Source organism: Triticum aestivum, chromosome 2B (genome assembly GCF_018294505.1).
Source record: "Triticum aestivum cultivar Chinese Spring chromosome 2B, IWGSC CS RefSeq v2.1, whole genome shotgun sequence".
Lineage (NCBI taxonomy): Eukaryota > Viridiplantae > Streptophyta > Magnoliopsida > Poales > Poaceae > Triticum > Triticum aestivum.
In genome coordinates, this window is record NC_057798.1 from 317,786,428 (window position 1) to 317,806,797 (window position 20,370).

Consider the following 20,370-nt stretch of genomic DNA (forward strand, 5'->3'; position numbering starts at 1 on the left):
AGGTGCCGCGGGCGCATGCGAGTGTGGCTGGTTCAGAATGGATAACAGAGAGAACCGGGGGAACCCGAACGGATGCAAGTTTTGAAAAACATGCAGATGAAATGCAGATGATGACATGGCGAAATGCAACCCACAAGCAAATGACATGGCAACAATGACGAATAACTAGAGGACACCTGGCGCATCGAATCCGGGGCGTTACAACTCTCCTCCACTAACAAGAGATCTCGTCCCGAGATCTTAGCGATGAGACGGAAGAGAAAGAGGAAGAGGTGAAGTAAGAACGCAAGGGAGAAGATGAACAAAGTCGAGAGCACTCGGTTAGAAAAGAGGAACATCGAATATGACAAGAATGAAAAGCTCAAGGAATAAGATAGACTCTGAAACCACTCTGGTTAGAACAAGATAGAAAAGGAATGAAAACATAAGAATTTGGGCATCACTCCGACTAAAAATGGAAGGAATAGACCATGAACTTCACCCAATGAGATGGCACTTGACGAGATGAACAATGCAATGCCTCCGGAAGAATTGAAAGAATTGAATGAAAAGAACTTAGAAGGAAGGATTGAATAGAATTGTTGAGAAAATCAACAATGAAAAGAATAGGCTTGTTGTGGAATTATGAAAAAAACTCTAAACTTGAGGTGAAATTATACCACAACCAATGTCTAAATAGCTGAGAAGAATGAAGAAATGCAAAACCCTACTTCAGGAGAAAACGGAGAATTACTTGCACTTCGAGACGCGAGAAGAAAAGATACTTGAACTCCTTCAACAAAAACTTGATGAACACTTGAAGAATGGATTAAATCATGAAGAACCACCATGAAGAACTCCGGTGACAAAAGGATGATGAGATAGAATGAAGGATGAAAGAATAAGATTAAAGCTTGCGGTGATTTAGATGGAGGTTCCGACGAAATGGCCGAGGAAAATTTGAACTCCGGAAAAGAAAAGATGAAAACACTTGGAACTAGAATTTATTCATCATGAACAAACTCCGAAGAAAAGGGATTACTTGACGACGATGTAATAAGAATAAGAATTACATTATGCTTATCCTCATCAAATTTAATTGATGACAACCGGATTTGGCATGCAACTTATTCCCCTTGAAAAGGATTGAGGAGTATATGGCGCCACCTTTAGAAAGGTCTTCAATGAACCATCATTAGGGTTGGAAAGAATGAATGGATTGATATGATAATCAAGGAAAAAATCTTGAATGAACCACCGTAAGAATTTGAAAATGACTGATGAAAGAGAATGAATTACCGGGAAGAATTAGAAGAACCAATATGCTAGAGGGGATTTCGATGCAAAAGAAAAAAGAGATCATGAGCTGATTAAAGAACACTTGAACGAAGTGCCGGGATAAATAGAGAACGATAGCTGGAATGATGGCCTCCTGTGAAAAGAAATGAAAAAAACAACTCCTGACATACTCCGGATGTTTAAGAAAAGAAATATCTGACAAGTGGAATAATTCAAGAGGGTAGCATGAAACTAGAACCGCGAGTTTTAAAGAGAACGGGCAAGATTTAAGAGTAACTCTTCTTCAATCTTCAAATGACGACGAGAAACACCACCAAAATTACTGAGATACTCCAGGGGAATGACAAGCGAAGAGGTTGAGCCAACAACGAAAAGAATTTGAACGAGATCTTGGAGAAGGCATGTGACTGATGGGATCCATTCTTGCGTCACACTTAAAAGGAATTTGAGAATAACTCCGGGAGAATTAGAAGAGTCAGGTAAGATCCTGGGAAAAGACCTGTGGGTTAGGGCCCACTGAAGAGAAAAACACCGTTGGAAAGGGATGTTGAACATATAGATGATGCACCGGAACAACTGAAATATTTGAATGAGGTGACAACCTCGAATTAATTGGAACACAGACGAATCTCCTGAGATGTCTTCCGAACTCCAGAATGATTGAATGGCGAGAGGCAAACAAGCAAGGAGAACACTTGATCCAAGGAAAAGAATATGAGCAACCCGAAAAAGTTGAATTGAGTCCACCGGAGAACAAAAAAGATGAAGAATGTCAAACGAGGCGAGAATTCACCAGTTGAAACAATTGAGGGAAGACTGAAGAGGCTCCACATGAATGAAATTGATGCTCGAAACAGACTCAGGCTCCGGGAAGAAGAGGGTGGGAGGGTGGGAAAACAAAGGCAACTTGGAAGGGGCAAAACCGATGAATAACTTCAAGAGGAAAACACAGGTTGAAAGAAAGCAAAGGCTTCACACGAGTAGGATGGATACTCGATTTCGGACTCCAGATCCGAGAAGAAAAGGGTGGGCGGGTGGGAAAAGAAAACAACTCAGGATTGCACTTGCAAAAACAAAGAGGGTCGAATCGTCTTGACGAGAAATGCACTGGATGCAAAGAGCTGAGAACCAACGATCGAAAAACCAATTGCGTGATCCTAAAGAAAGATTGAAAGGGAAGAGGAGTAGTTCAAAACACCAACGTCAATATTCCTCACCAGAGCGACGAAGGGGCTAAGGAGTAAAAAGAATTCCTACTCTCCGATATATACAATCCTAAGACTCAAAATAGTTTTCTTCTAGACTCAACAACGGCCAAACTACACAATCAATCAAGGTGGGCTCCTAAGGTCGGTCGAGGCTTTGGTACCAACTTGTCACGCCCAATATGCGATACTATCCTAAAGAGACTCGAAGGTCCCACCAAGGATAGAACCGCATATTGATACGCTTTTGCAAGGTGGATATCATTACATCAACATTACATAATAGATGGGGATACATACAAGAGGCATACAATGCCACACGAATTCATCAATACATCATACATAAGATCAACATCCGACTACAGATGAAACTCAAATAGAAACTCAATGACATCCACCCTACTAGCCCAGGCTACCGACCAAGAACCTATCCCCTGATCGAAGAAGAAGTAGAAGAAGAACTCCAAAACCAGCAAGCATCGCTCTCGCATCAAGACCATCGCATAACCTGTACCTGCAAATGTTGTTGTAGTAATCTGTGAGCCACAAGGACTCAGCAATCCCATTACGATGGGTATCAAGGCTAGCAAAGCTTAATGGGTAAGGAAAGGATAAGTGGTGAGGTTGCAGCAGCGACTAAGCATATATGGTGGCTAACATACGCAAATAAGAGCGACAAGAGAAACAAACGGAACGGTCGTGAAGCTAGCAATGATCAAGAAGCGATCTGAACTCCTACTTACGTCAAACATAACCTAAAACCGTGTTCACTTCCCGGACTCCGCCGAAAGGAGACATCACGGCTACACACGCGGTGGATGCATTTTAATTCGAATCTGGTGTCAAGTTCTCTACAACCGGACGTTAACAAATTCCCATCTGCCACATAATGGCGGGCATGGCTCTCGAAAGTTTATACCATGCAGGGGTGTCCCAACTTAGCCCATCACAGGCTTTGATGGTCAACGAAGGATATTCCTTCCCCCAAGAAGACCCGATTAGTCTCAGAATCCCGGTTTACAAGACATTTCGACAATGGTAAAACAAGACCAGCAAAGCTGCCCGATGTGCCGACATATCCCGATAGGAGCTGCACATATCTCGTTCTCAGGGCACACCGGATGGAAAGACGTCGGGTTGGCATAGACCCTGGTTGCCCAGGGGGCGCCGGACATCGCCCAGGTTGGGCCAGCACTCGTAGGAGCACTGGCCCGGGGGTTAAAATAAAGATGACCCTCGGGCTCCGAAAACCCAAGGGAAAAAGGCTTAGGTAGGCAAATGGTAAAACCAAGGTTGGGCCTTGCTGGAGGAGTTTTATTCAAAGCAAACTGTCAAGGGGTCCCATAAATCACCCAATCGCGTAAGGAACGCAAAATCAAGGAACATAACACCGGTATGACGGAAACTAGGGCGGCAAGAGTGGAACAAAACACCAGGCATAAGGTCGAGCCTTCCAGCCTTTACCAAGTATATAGATGCATTAATTAAATAACAGATATTGTGATATCCCAACATAATCCTGTCCATCATGGAGCAATCTTCAACTTCACTTGCAACTAACAACACTATAAGAGGGGATGAGCAGAGCGGTAACATAGCCAAGCAACGGTTTGCTAGGAAGGGTGTAAAAGGTTAGAGGCTGTCATGGCAAATTGGGAGGCTTGAAGAGCAAATGATAGGTAGCGCAGCATAGCGATAGAACGAAGCAACTAGCATAGCAATGATAGTAGTGAGATCCAGAGTAACAGTCATCTTGCCTGAAATCCCACTAGGAAGAAGAACGAGTCCATGAAGAAGATGAAGCCACGAAGATGAACCAAGCGTAGACGAATGAATCCTCAGGATCGCAAGGAAACAGGAACTAACGAGAAGGAGCACAACCGGAAAGAAGCAAACAACAAGGTAAAAACACAACACATAGACATGGCATGATGCTCAACCAAGTATGATGCATGACAAAGGCTATATGATGCTACTCATGGCAAGAGATGATGCATACAAGAGCAACACATCAAAGCAAGTTTAGATGAAGCTGGAAACAACATATAACTAATCCGGTAAGTCCTCATATGCAAATTTCGAAATTGGTCCAGATCTGAATAAACCTTATGTTTAAGTTGTTAAACAGAATGTTAAGATGCACCAAGATGATCTACACAAAATTCTAGTCAAGTTACATATAAAGTTCATTTAGTTCGGAGTTACGGCCTAGAAGATATGAGCAAAACAAGTTAAACATGGCATTGATGCAAAATACATCCAAACATCAATCAAACACACTCAAAACATGGATGCAACATGATAATATGACACTACATGCAAAGTCAAGCAAGTTTCATATAGAGCACACTCCAAACGGAGCAACGGTTCAACACATACTCATGAAACAAGTTTAAAGGACAAGCTGTCCAAAACATCAATTAGGCATCTAGCAAGCATCAAAACAATATGCTACAACACCTCAACATGAAGACACAAGGCATGGACATGATGTACAGGTAAAGCACGAAAAAACATGAACACTGAGCTATCTCCAGAGAACAATAGAACATGGTCAAAAGGACATGGCAACATTGCAAATAATAACAGTTTACAGACTTAGCAGAAATAACATCAGGTTGAAATGTTTAGAGCTATCAAACAACATGCTACAGGAACTTATCATGGAAACCGAAGGCATGGCATGCTACTAATAAATACAAAGAACAAAACTCCCTTACTGAACTAATACCAAAGATCACCATAAAACAAGGTAGCATCCATGCAAACATGGCAAGTAATATAGCAGATTCAGTCATGGCAGGAACAGCGATAAGTACGCATGTTAGTGAGCTTGTACCACTCACCACAGAGCAGTAAATGGCATGACAAGGTGACAAACAGTAAGAAGACACATATATGAAGCTAAGCATGGCAAGAGCAAGTTCATAGGGGTGCATGGATCACTAGCAAAACACATGGCCAAACTGAACTTAATGTTAACAGGCTGACAGCAACATTATTTAGCAATTTGAGATCAAGGTTACAACAAGCTAAGGCAGGCTATAAATGAAAACAGGGGCATCGATGGATAGATAATTACATGTATAAGAAAACATCTTTAGTTAACATCTCTAGATTATGCACATAATGACTTGTAGCAGCAGGTTTATATAGCATCATGATGTAACAGATTCAGCCTAGCAAAACAGAAACAGCAAGTACCGTACTTCACAAGTTTGATGCACTCACTACAAGGCTCACAAAAATACATGGATTACACCACTGTATATAAGACATGATGTAGCTCAAAATTCATGTAGACATTAAGCTCATAGGATGCACACACAAAATGCAATGAAAAAGACAAAACAACAAGTTCTGTTAACAAACAGAAGTTAACATCACATAGCACTCTTGCAACGATGATTCAGGCATCAAAATGAACTCAAACAAACATGTCACAATGGAATAAAATGACGAGCACCTCATGATGAACATTTTGATATATTGTGCATGCAAAACGGAGCTACATGCATGAAGATATGATATGATGAACAAGTGCACATGAAGTGAAAATTTCAGGACGGGTGAAATATACCCTGCTGGTTCTAGGGTTAGCTCAGCACAGATTTCGAGGCGGGGCCGGAGTAGTCGCCGGAGACGATGGGGATGATGGCCAGAGTGGAGGGAGAGGTCAGGGAGGTCGGGGAAGGACGGATCCGGTCATCTCCTGACCAGATCCGGTCGGAGGGACCCGTGGCGGCGGCGTGGCCGACGGGATCTGGGCAGCGGGGCCTCGCCTGAGATCCATGGCGGCAGCAGTGATGCTGTCTTGGGCAGAAAGAGGAGGGAGGTCAGGGAGCAGGGAGAGAGTGGAGAAAGGAGGAGACGGGGTCGAGGGAGAGGTCGACCTGGCGGTCCCCGGAGGCAGCGAGGTCGCCGGAGGGTGACGCGGCGAGGCTCACCGGCGGGAGGCCCTGCCGAGGCCGAGCAGGGCCGGGCAGCGCCTGGCAGAAAGGACTAGAGGGGCGCGCGAGGCGCTCGGGCCCGTTGCAGCCCGGGGCGGGCCTGGCGGGCCGCGGCTGCGAGAGAGAGGCTGGGGCACGTGGCCGCCCCTAGTTGGCTCCAAGGCGGTGGGGACGGCAGCGCTGACCCGTTGGACGGTGCGCCGGCGCTAAAAACGAGGATGGAGGCGGCGGCTGACTGCGGAAAATGAGGAGGGGGTAGGTAGGAGGCCAAAAATGGCAGGGGAGGTGTCTATATATAGAAAGGGGGCTAGGGTTAGGGGTTTTGCTCCGTTTTGGAGCCGTTCGATCACCATCGGACGCCCCGTAGCGGAGAGGGTCTAGGTGAGTGGTTAGTGGGCTATGTAGATGGGCTAGGCCTTAAGTAGAGAAGAGATAGCAGCACGGCACGGGTTTTCGGAGACCGAAACACACGATGAATACACCCGGCTATATTGCGGTTGTAAGAATAATGGTTGGGCTATCAAACGACTCCGAATGCGATGAAATTTGGCAGGCGGCCTACCTACACTATAACACGGCCGCACGCCAACTTTCATCCCATTCCGAGAACATTTTTATGCCACTTATAAAATAATATTTTGGAGGTGCCGCGGGCGCGTGCGAGTGTGGTTGGGCTCAGAATGGACAACACAGAGAACCGGGGGAACTCAAACGGATGCAAGTTTTGAAAAACATGCAGATGAAATGCAGATGATGACATGGCGAAATGCTACCCGCAATCAAATGACATGGCAACAACGATGAATAACTAGAGGACACTTGGCGCATCGAATCTGGGGTGTTACAGCCTTGGAGTACGCGACGAAGCCAGTGCATGTCGAGGTATGACCACCGATGATTCCGAGGGAGAAGAAGTGGCTCAGCAAAGCCACGGACATCATCACCCCAACATGCGCCTTGCAGTAGTAGGCAAAAATCGACAAAAGGAGAACGGAGTTGGGATGAAGATTAAGGGCCTGCAACCTGTAATGGAGGAGAACAGCGTAGAAGAACTCGGAGAAGGGAGGAACTAGGCCGGCGATGACGATGCTCATGAAGAAGGGGTAGAAGGTGCTCCCCTTAGCCTCCGGCTCGGCAGAGCCGGCTCGGAGTCCGTTCTCCCCCATCTCTCTGCCCTTCACCGCCGTCATCAGGCGCGTAGCAACGAGATTCTTCTCCGACATGTTGGGGGGATCCAGGGCCGGCGAGTACCAAACCGGCAGGGCCTCGGTCACGGCCTTGCGTGGCGCCATTGCTCGCTGAAAGGGGAAGGATGGAGCGGATTTGGAGATTTCAGAAGCAAGGGAGCAAGGAAGGGGATCTGCAGCAAGGCGAACAAGAGCAATGAAGGCAAGCCTTACCTAGGCCATCCTTTTGTCAGTCGGGCAGTTGCCGAGGTAGCGTGGGGAAGCGGAGACGCCCACGTCCAATCAACCGCCATGCGGCAACCAAGGTCGCGGGTTGTTGGGGCCCGCGGTGCTCCATGCTTACCCTTTGGCTTCGCTGCTAAGCCAAGTGCGAGCATGCCTTGGGCCCGGGCGCTACTGTCGGTGTTCTGGGAACAGGGGTCCCCAGACATGCCTACCTGCGTCCTGCAGCGTGGCTCAGCAGTGGCCCAGCACGGCCCATCTTCATCGACCCAAGTTCAAGACCCTCGCAAGGGGCCAATCCTCGCGGAGAGGACGACACAAGGCCTCCCCAAGGGCGGCCTCACCAGGTAGGCTCGCGAGAAGGCGGAGAGATCAGGGCAAGGAGTACCTCGCGAGGTGCTCATGTGGAAGCCATGACAATCAAGACCAGGCGGGCACCAGGCGGGCGTCAGCCTACGCAGTGTCCTCGTTTCCTCTTTGGTGCAAAGGGGGCAAGCGTAGGCGCGGAGTACCAAGGCATTATATCGGTGCAATGAGACCAAGACCAGCAGGACGGCAGGACGGAGGTCACCATGGAGCCCAAGACAACGTCATCAGTAGTGCCTTTGGCAGTCGAAGACCACCTTTAGTCAGAATAGCTTGTACTAGCTGCCCCCTTTCAAAATGGCCGTTGTTGGCTCCCTTCCCGCTCAATATTTGGGAAGAGTACCAGGGCCCCTATAAATAGAGATAGCCACCACATTAGAAGGGAGAAGTTAGGTTCATCCGCATTCCACCACAAGAACACCTCTGCTCGCGAGGCTGTTCTTCCCCTGTACTGTTCATCATCAACCCAAGAGGCAATCCACCACACCACACACAGGAGTAGGGTATTACACCACAACGGTGGCCCAAACCTGTATAAATCTTCTATCTCTTATGTTGTTCATCGTGCTAGCTTAGAATCGCGGCAAGGTTGTGGGCGTGTTTCGATAGGGAGAAGATCTTCGTGCGCATCCCAGAGTTCGAACCATAAGGGTTTTACCAGAACCCGATATCCGACAAAGCCTCCCTTACCGAGAAAACAGGCTAGGCAAGGGCAGAGCGCCCTCGGAAGATAACGTCCCAGACATCCCGGCAGGGCCTGCCGGGACTCACGGAGGCTAGAAACACCTCATCAACCACTCCCCCATGACCCATGTCGTCAATCAATGAGGTGTCAAGCCGCAAAGTGGTTAAGTGACAGCCATTCGCCACATGGCAACCTCTTTCTATAAGAAAGCCTACAGATGACACTCGCCCTGCGATGTGTCGGACAAACAGGCGTGGAGCTAGCAAAATAAGCCTCGCAAGACTTGTCGGGCGAACAATGATGTGACATTGAGCAGCGCATTTAATGTGCTCTGTCAGCCTGCAGAGAGGTATGATAGCACTATTCGCTATCTTCTCAGTGCATAAGGACTGATTTTCCATTGTGGTGACCCCTTAACCTATAAAAGGAGGCCCATGGCAACCGTAGAAAGGGTTCGCGAGGTTAGAAAGTTAGACAACCATACGCACATAGCCACTGCCACCCCTACCGGGCAAGTGTACTACGCTCCACCACCATTCTTCCACCATCAATCCACCAAAGCTGGAGTAGGCTTTTATGCCTCGCAGCGGCACGAACCTGGGTAAAATTGCTCGTGTGATCCCTGCTGTGCTGCCCCACGCTCCTCTTCTCTTTGTGCAACGTGACACCCCCCCTACCGAACTAGCAAGGGGCCCTTTGGTCCCATAGGTGGCCATGGTTTCCCACAACATCTTTGGCGCGCCAGGTAGGGGGATCACTTGCACGAACCTGAAAGCATGCTCAGTGTGTCATCTTCATCGCCATCTTCATCTTCGATGGTGCCATCGACCATGGCACCCTGGAAGAAGTATGGTGTTTCGGCTCCCCCGTCCACCTCAAAGGATCTGCCACCTGCAGCTACCAACGCTATGGGAGGTGCGGAGGCACACAAGGATGTGGACGCCGCTGGGGATGTGGTCGGAGCAGGTGGCGCCGTCACCACTTCCCCCACGGCTGAAGCAGGGGCAGGAGACACCAAGGGTGAGCGACATCAGCAAGACCCAGACGGCCACGCTCCGCGAGGTACGGGTGAAGGGACTACTCTGTCAACACTCCCTCCTCTCGCCGACGGGCACAATGGTAGTGATGGCGCTCGGCCTGGGATGAACGGCTGCCCTCCGGCCGCCCGTGTCACAGGAGCGGCGGTTGTGCATGCACCTTCCCCTGGGCGAGTCGACCAAGCCACTACACCTTACGGAGCCGCTGGACCTCAAGCGCCTTCGCCGCGCCACCACGCCATCCAGGTGGCCGCCCCGCAATAGCGGGGTGTAGTACTATCGCTGCTAGCACCATTAGAAGTCGAGCAATGGTACGATCTGCGTCGTCCATGCCGAGCACGGCTACATAGGCCATGGCGCAGGCTCAGCTGCTACACAGGTTCCCGCCAGCAGCTAAGCAGATGGACGAGTGGCCTGCCTCCATCCAGAGTCTGCTCGGTTTGACCGAGGTTGGGGGCTCACAGCGAGCTGGCCCGCCATAGCCTCCACAAGCGATGACAATGGCTCGTGCTGCTGGTCGTATGGAAGGGACCACCTGTCACACCGTTATTTTTGGCCCTTCCTTTTTCTTCTGACTTCTTGAGGATTTTGCCTCAGTTTTCTTTTTCCGTGGCTATGTGGTCTAGAAACTAGAGAAGACGACCTCTTCTTTATTTCCATAGTGGCTTCTCATCCTCATATCCACCCCTAGGCCTTGCCATTTTCATCTTGGACAAATCCTAATAATCTTTTCTTGAGGAATATTCATTTTTCTGTTAAAGGAATAATCCTTTCTGCCCTAGGTTGTGAAGCAACCTATATTTCCATCACTCCTAAGATTCAAAAATAATTATCATAAATTGTTTGGGTCATATCTTCCTCAAATGTGGCAAAACTTTTCATAGCCATGTTCAAAAATAATCCTCAAGTAATTCCTTTCCTATCTAGCCTAAATGCCACATTGTGAAGGAAGTGCTATTTATCTTTTCCCATTTGACCCCAAACTTTTTGGACATCTTTTCATGTCCAAATAATTGCCCTGTGCCAAAATTCAACTTCATTTGCCTAGCCATACTTCCTTAGTGATTTTTCAAAGTTCTTGTCTGAGGGAAGCCTTTGTGAAGGAAGTACTAGCAAGGGATATCCAAATGATTTGAAATTTTGCACACTCCTTCGTGTGCTCATATCATTGCCCTCCTCCAATTTTCAGCACTATCCAATCATCTAGGTGAGCACATGACCATATCATTGATTCTGGCAATATTTTCAGGTTATGAAGCAAGTATAATTTTTAATGCTTCATTAATTCTGATAAATTACCAGATCATGCTCCTATCCTTATAGCATCTCTCCACCAAATTTGGGAGCATTTCCTATAGCCATTATCCCTCCAAAATTATTGCAAGTTTCTGGTCAGTGGAGATGTTTGTGAAGCAAGTACTATTTCAGCATGTCCATTTGGTATGAAACTTTTACAGCATCTTCATATGACCAAATAACTCTATCTTGCTCAATTTCATCTCAAGTGGCCACTCCTAGTGAGTGTTTCTTCTTGTTCTTGTTTCTGGACCAATTTATGTAGTTGTAAAGCAACTATATTAAATATTGGTCCAATTAATCTCAAACTTAATAGGATGATCATTCCTTCGAGCCTAAGCACCCCAGACATGCACTCTTGTCCTTATCACCCCTCTGATATCCAGAGTTTCAACCAAATAGCTATTGCATCAATGTTTTAGTGATGATTGCAGTTTATCCAGAGCCTCTCTGCTCGATCCATGACCTCTCTCAGACTCAGTGATGTAGGGACTCATCACCAGACATATCACGGCATCCACTCTTGTCCTCTTCGTGCCAGTCTACGCGGTGACCATCGTTTTGGTATGCTGTGAGCATGGCCAAAACGTCACTTTGCTTTGGCCCGGCTCGTGACCGTCGCCTTCGCTCGCCCGTGCATGTTTAGCGTGTTCCCTGCGTCGTTGTCATCTCCTTGGACCCATGTCCCCCTCTGGAAACATCCTTACTGGCGCTCATCGCTGTACGCCCACGAGCGTAGCCGACCGGCTCTATTCGCGCCGCGGCGTCTTCCTCCCCATGCCCCCTTGGACCTCTTTGCTCTGTGACCTCAGCACCTCGTCCGCTCCCTCCCTAGTCGCATTCCAGCGCCTTCCCGTGATCGTTGAGAGTCGCTAGGGCCTCGGTCGGATGCGAGCGGCAGCACTCGAGCTCGGAACCTCGCCCCCGCCTATAAATAGACCTCCCCGGCCTTGTCCGAGCTCACAACTCGCCTCCACCTGCTCCCAGGACCCCGCCGAGCCTCTCGCCCAAGCTCCAATGCCCCTCTTTGCTGCCCTAGGCCACCATGGTTGCTGCCCCCTATCCACCTAAATTCGCTCAGAGTCGAGCTCTTCCCCTCAACATATCACCTCTAGTGGAGTCACTCAAGCACGGCGAGGCTTTCCCGAGCACTGCCGATCCCTATCCTCCACCGTAGCCCCGCCTCCAACTTCACCGGAGCCTCCATCCACCTCAGCCGAAGCCCCCACTGGAGTCATTGCTCTTAGGTGGCCGTGTCCTACATAGCGGATGCGACGGCCCACGCCGAGTCCACCGGTGACTGGAACATCACCAGAGATGGCCTGTAGCACCGGTGGTCATCGCCGGACTCCGCCTCTCCCTCTGCGCCACGGTCGAGCGCGAGGAAGGAGACTAAGGCCCCATCCCAGCTGGCCAGTGGGTCCCCGGCCCACCTATCGGCCTCCAGCGCATTGACCTGGCCCAGCTAACGTGCTTAAGTTAATACGTATTCCACCGAATACATCTTCCTAAAGAGAAAGCGTATTCTGCCTCTATTGTGGACTAAAATACATTTTGGCTGCATGAAGGCCTATCTCTGGAAATGCATTTTCTGTTTAACCCCACTGGCCAAATCCACTGTTTTATGAACGTTCACTGTTTTAGCCCTTTTCTGCCTAAAAAGTGAACGGTCAAAACTTTTGGCTCGAGACTTTGATTGAGGTGAATCCAATGCCAACGTCTTCGTCTCGTCCAGCCCGTTCTGTTCCCATCATTTTTACTATGGTTTGACATACTAGAAATGACCATTTTGCCCTTGCCCCTAATCAGCCCCCTTTGAGAGAGAATCTTTTCCGACGAATCTCTTTGCGGCTTTACCGCACTTCTTCCCGGAGTTTTGTTCATCCCCAAGCAGGCCACAACACCCACTTGCATGATGGCCATGCACTAGCTATGGTTTTCAACTTGGACATTTAATAACTGTATGTTTGCTTATAGAACTGTATTCACTTACGTGCTATGCTTCATATGCATATGGTTATCATGTGCCCTTGCTAGTATTACTTTCATATGTCATGCTTGGTAGAAGTACCTGTTGGTGTTGGTTGTGCTCCTCAGTGCATGACTATCGTCTGTTACCGAATACCGTTGATATGCATGTTTCTTTGCATCTAGCTGGATTATGCATACCTGGTATTATTGTTGTTATGCTCTCGCATGGTATTTCTTGTTGATGTTAGTGGTCATGTTATGTTCTGAGTAGTAGATGCTCTTGTGTAGTGTTATGCTAGTCAGTATGCCATGCTCGGTCAGATATATGCTTCATTGTTGTTATGCTCAATGATTTATTATGGTTTCACATGCATGCTCATGTTGGTATCATGCTCATGCATTGTAGTTGCATCATGTTATTTTTCATATGGCTCAGCATATTGCATTCACGTTTAACCGGATAATAATGAACTTGAACAACTATTGGCTGAGTCATGGTGCCACCATATCAAGCTGATCAGTGCAACCACATTTGCCTTTTATGGGAAGGTCCTAACTGGGTCTATTGTCATGCCTCCCGCTGGTGCTTCTAATGAGGGAAGGTTAACTGCGCGCGCTACCCTGATCAGGTAGGCAGACATAAGCCTTGTGTGCCCGTTGTTGTTGTTATGGTACCTTGTCCTAGTTTGGGACCGTTTATTTATTGCCACAAAGGTGGCCATTGGTGTCTTTGGTAGACACGGGGCCACCCATGACTTAGCCCAGAGGGAAGTTGGTCGGAGACACTGGGAGAGTGTCATGGGCAATAGATCAGTTTTGTCTGAACACCATTGATCAACACGAATGGGAGTGCGAGGTCATGGGTTCCGTGGTGTGGGTATAGTGTGTTAACCTCTGCAGAGTGTGTGTTAAATCTATCGATAGCTGCCCCCGCGGATAAGGGCTCAGTTCTTAGTTGGTCACACTATGAGTCAACAATAAGAATAATGATGTGCTTAATAACAACCCTGGTTCAATGATGAGAGAGGTTGGTTGATCCTTATGTGATCGTGAGAGGATCACCGTGGTATCAAGGATAACGAGTAGTTGGATATTTGTGGTGTTATGCGAGAATCAAGGGTAAAGGTCAAGCTCCTTGTGGTCATGTAATGATTACTACGGTATTGTTTATACTAAGCTTGATTGGATACTGAGATGATCGTGTGATGTCCGCGGTGGTAAGTGATGCATGTGATGGTTACGAGGTAACCCGAGCAGAGTAAATTGGTGCGTATTAGTGTCATCATGTTGCATGTAGAATCATTATGTTCTTATGTTCATGCCATGTTCATAGTCTTCTAGTGGTATCATGTTCATGTTGTTCATGCTATGATTGATCTGGTAGTATCATGTTAATCCTTGTTAACCTGTAATTGCCATGTTGTTGTTTGTCTTGATAACTCTTGGTTGCTATGAGCTTGCAAGTACATTCAATGTACTGACCTGGTGTGTCATGCCAGTTTGCAGGTCATGCCGGATGTGATTGCTTGTTTGCCATGGATTCCTTGTTTGTGAGCTAGGATAAGCGTTCTAGCCAGAGTCCCTGCGGAGTGGAGCTCATCACTATCATTGTTGTTCCGCTGCTAGAGTAATTTCGCTGCTTCGTGTTGGTCTGCTGCTTGCATACAGCAACCATGCCAGGCGTAGTGTCGCCATGCCAATGTAAACATCTTGTACCCATTTAGACTGTAATAAAGAGCTAATTTGTTCTATGCTAAGCAGTGCCGTATTCCAGAAGACTTCTCCTTGATCTCTGGGCTAGAATACAGGGCATTTCGGTTTCTCTGAACTGGGGTGCCACAGGCTTGGTATCAGAGCAGGTCTAGCTGTAGGACGCCCTAGCTCACGCGAGCGTTAGAATGCGGTAGTATAGAGTCGGGTGGGTTTGTTGCACTTGATTGTTGCATTTGTTTGTTGCATAGCATGGATATAGATTATTATTTAGTCACTAATGGTTAATCTTGTGAGTGTAGGTGGCATCAGTTTCGATCCACTGCCTGCACCCTTATTCTTTCCATATCTTCTCTTCGGTGTTTGGCGTCATCTCTGTCCCAGTAGAGTGATGCCCTGGTGCCAAGTGTTCCAGACACCATTTTTAGGTATTATGCTCGGATGTCAAGTCGATATCTTTCCGCTTCCCACCCATATTATTTCAGTGATAGACTTGTCTCTATCCCGAATCGTGCCCTTCATCTCGTCCCTTTGGCAACCCTTACTGATCTTGGTTATCAGAAAAGGGCAATGCCAACAAGCCTTGATTTTCCATCGCTATCCCACCCTATCATTCCATTCTTTGGACGTGTATGGTTCCTTTCGTACGCTTGATGATGGTGTTGTCGTGACCTTTGTGTCCCGCTACATGATCACCAAGTCCTTCCTCACCTATGTATCCATCCAGATGGAACCGGTGTTCAGCTAGCATTTGGTGTAGCCTTGGTTACACCAACTCCTTCCACACATGGATTTCACTTTTGTGCACACCGCCAAAACATATTAGACAGTAGTACAGGTGTTTCTGCGAGGTTTGTATGCTTAGGTGTGCATGCATATTATTATTGTGAGTAGCATATGTGATGTTGCTTGATTATTTATATTATGAGTATGCTTGTGTGCTTTTGTTTTCTTCATTTCTTTTGCTTATTTCTTTGGGACTTTGGTGTTACTTATTTTCCCCCTATTAAAGTTGCTCGTCAACCACACCGGATCAGAAGAGTCGGCAAGGAATTCAAATGTTTGGAAGCTCAGCTAAACAAAATGGAATTACCAGCAGACTGCAGTGAAATTGGGAATATCTCGTCTGAATGCAAAAGAAATCATGGATGGAATGTCAGTATCAAGTTTGCATTAGCATGGACTCCTCACAACAGTATGGAATTCTCAGCTGATTGCATTGAGACTTGGGGATATCTGATCATGATATAGATAATCAAGTTTGCCTTAGTGTGCACTCTTCATAGCAGAAATGATCAAATCGGCAAGAAGATAAGCTATGTGCAAGACCAATAGTGCAGTTTTAGTCAAAGGGATGGGTCATATGCAAGGTTTGATTCTTTGTTGAGGATGATTTTGAAACGTGATATGCCTGGAAGAAAGCAAGGATGTGCCATATACTTAGAAAGGAAGATAGTCTAGCAAAGCCCCGGCTAATACAAGAAATGAACAGCAGAAATATTAAAATGATATGTATGTGGTAATCAGTCTACATATCACAATGAGAAGCTTCTGGTGTAAGCAACCTAGTCTTCCCTCGCAAGCTACCAGAGAAGCTTCCAACGCAAGAGTCCTCTATCCGTTGGACCCATGGATGATTTCCCATGCAAGAAACTCTGTCTTCTTCAGTAAGCAATTGCGAAAGCTTCCAGCATAAGGTACGGAGTCCTTCCCCAGCAAGTCTTTAAGAGGAGGAAGCTTCGGAAGCATGCTAACAGTTTTCCTCAGCAAGATACTCTCGATGGCTTCCAACATAAGCAATCCAACCTCCCTCAGTACGACATTGGTACAAGGTATGAACTGACAGCTTATGACAGTGCATCCCAAGAATCAGATCCGCAACAGTTTGCTCAGAAGCAAGAATCAGTCAGAACACACGTCTGCCTCGGGAATCAGATCTCATATATATGCGTTAAGCATACCACCAAGGTCTTGCAAGTCACTCGGACGAGGATCTTACAACCACATGAGGATTGTTAAGATAAGAAAGCCAGCATACACCGAAGTGTGACAGAGGATTACGAAGATTGACGCCATCAGTGAGCTCAGTACAAGTACCTGTGAGCTTGGAATATGATCCTGATGAGCTCTTGTCTTCTTTCTCTAGTAACAGCACCATGCCTGTGATCTGAGCTGTTTTTGGCCCTCCGGGGTGGATGCCAATTTTATTTTTCTCTATTCAACAACTGTGACGTGTTCTGAGCTGCTTTCTGTCCATCTCGTGCAACTGTTGAGTTTCTTTTTGTGATAGTGGCCCTATGCCTTCAGCTACTTTTCGGCTATCTTAGGGAATTGCCACTTTCTTCTTATCGACCCGGTCTCATGCTCTAAGCTAGTTTTTGGCAGTCTTGGGTCGTGGTTGAGTTATTTCAGTAATGTCCCAGATCTGAGTTGTAAAGACCATTCTGGTGGCTACTGATTTATTTGCCGATTTCCTGAAAGGGTTTGGATGATCATTTCCCTACGGTGAGAACATGAGAGGTGACGAACCTGCCATTTAATCAATATTACCATATCAGAAGATGAGGATAAGAGTACGCCTGTCAGAATAGTGCACCCGATAGAACCTATGGTCACATGAAGAAGCAATATCAACCCGCTCGTTCAGCAAAGGATCCAGATCAAGAAAATAGTAATAAAGGAGCAACACCGATAATTGCTGCATGAACCACATGGTGCAGAGATACCCCGAATAGTCTCAGTCATCGAACCGATCACCATCAATATTCACTTAAGGGGCCTACTCAATTTTGGTAAGGACCCCACATCAAGGAAAAAACCCGCTAAGATAACTGTATATGCTCAAATTTTTCAGTATCGAATATCTGGGTCCATGAAGTTAGACCAAATGTCAATTAAATAGTTTGACTCCAGCAACTATGGTATAGTATCACACAGCCTATACTTTCCCCATGGATATGTCGACCGAATGAATAATCAGGATGATGATTAACACTCTTGAGGCATGTGTCCTCACTTATGAGGAGCATCAAAGGGCAGCCTGTCATGAACAAAATTCTTCTGCGAGATCCACAGTTAGTCAAGGATGAGGATATTATCAGATAAGGTCATACCCCTTATGCTGGCCATGATAGGCGACAATCAAATACTTGGTATTAATCTGATACTCAAGACAGTGGAGCCAGTCAGGATGATTCAGAAATTCCTGCAATAAGTAAGAATCTGTCAGGAAACGGTTATGCCTCAACTCACTATTTGGAACCTGAAGGACCTGCATTTAATGTACAAACCCAATGCAAGGAGCCAGAGATTGGGTGTTCATCAGGAAAATCTGATCACCACTTCATGGAAGGTTGTCAGTACAGACACAGCAATCGGAAATCACTCTCGTATTTGTGAGATGGGCATATATTTTAGTCATGATAATCTATAACAATCAACTAAGTCAATAGATATGAAAATAATTGGAGCCTGTATAAGCATGAACAAGCAAGGTAAAATCTGTCAAAATATGGATACAGTGAAGCAAACCACCCCAGAGCCACTCATATGAAATTTAGTGGGAACAACAATAAAAGAAAAAGGATACCCGAGTTGGAAACGGTTTCCTGAAGTCAGATATATTCATACTTGTTCCCTGAGCAACCAAATCTCGAGGACGAGATTTCTTTAAGGGGGGAAGGCTTGTCACACCCTGATTTTTTTCCCTATCCTTTTCTATTGATTTTCTCAGGATTTTGCCTGAGTTCTCTTTTTCCTTGGCTATGTGGTCTGGAAACTAGAGAAGATGACCTCTTCTTTCTTTCCAGAGTGGTTGGTCATCCTCATATCCATCCCTAGGACTTTCCATTTTCATCTTGGACCAATCCTAATAATATTTTCCTGGGTAATATTCCTTTTTCTGTTTAAGGAATAATCCTTTTTGCCCTAGGTTGTGAAGCAACCTATATTTCCATTACTCCTAAAATTCCCAAATAATTCTCATAAATTATGTGGGTCATATCTTCCTCAAGTGTGGAAAAACTTCTCATTGCCATGTTCAAAAATAATTCCTTTCCTATCCTGCCCTAAATGGCACATTGTGAAGCAAGTGCTATTTATCTTTGCCCATTTGACCCCAAACTTTTTTGACATCTTTTCCTGTCTAAATAATTGCCCTGTGCCAAAATTCAACTTCATTTGCCTAGCCAAGCTTCTGCAGTGATTTTTTAAAGTTCCTGTCTGAGGGAAGCCTTTGTGAAGGAAGTACTAGCTAGGGTTATCCAAATGATTTGAAAATTTGCACACTCCTTCATGTGCTCATATCATTGCCTTCCTCCAATTTTCAGCCCTATCCATTCATCTAGGTGATCACAGGACCAAATCTTTGATTCTAGCAATATTTTCAGGTTATGAAGCAAGTATAATTTTTAATGCTTCATTAATTTTGATAAATTACCACATCATGCTCCTATACTTATAGCATCTATCCACAAAATTTGGGATCATTTCTGTTAGCCATTTTCCCTCCAAAATTATTGCAAGTTTCTGGCCAGTGGGGATGTTTGTGAAGCAAGTACTATTTTGGCATGTCCATTTGGTATGAAACTTTTACATCATCCTCATATGACCAAATAACTCTGTCTTGCTCAATTTTAGCTCAAGTGGTCACTCCTAGTGAGTGTTTCTTCCTGCTCTTGTTTCTAGACCAATTTATGTAGTTGTAAAGCAACTATATTAAATATTGGTCACTCCTGCAGGTGGAGACTATCACAAGGGAGCAACAATTTGCCGGCAACGCGAAAGACAGTGGCAGAGCTTCGGGAGGTGGTCACTCTGGCCGGCTCCAGCTGCAATCGAAGGGGGAAACCGAGGTGAAATGGCCAGTGAGGTGAGGCCATTCCAGATCAGAAGAAAACAACAGTGTAGGAACCTATATTGCAAGATCGACGGGGACTCGAGGCATCAGAGCTCGAGATCGATCTCGAGCTCAGTGGCCCTAGAGAGGAGTGAGTGGTTTGGGCGTGTGATTTTGGAGGAGGGAGAGAATCCAGGGGAAACAGAGAGGTATGAGGGCCTCTTATTGTAGTGGTCAGGGTGCACTATGGGCAGGGCTCACGACCACGGTCTGGGGCGTTGCTAGAGGCCAAACTGGTGTTCTGGGGCATGCCTGGGGTGCTTGTGCATGTGGTACGGTCCAGGGAAAATAAGAGGGGGAGCGGGGCATGCTTTAGCCAGGTCTCAAGATCATGTGCTTGATAACACACAAGTATAGGGGATCACAACAGTTTTCGAGAGTAGAGTATTCAACCCAAATTTATTGATTCGACACAAGGGAGTTCAAAGAATATTCGCAAGCATTAGCTGTTAAGTTGTCAATTCAAGCAGACCCAAAAGACTTAATATCTGCAACAAAGTATTTAGTAGCAAAGTAGTATGATAGTAATGGTAACACTAGCAATAGTAAGAGTAGTGATTTTCTAG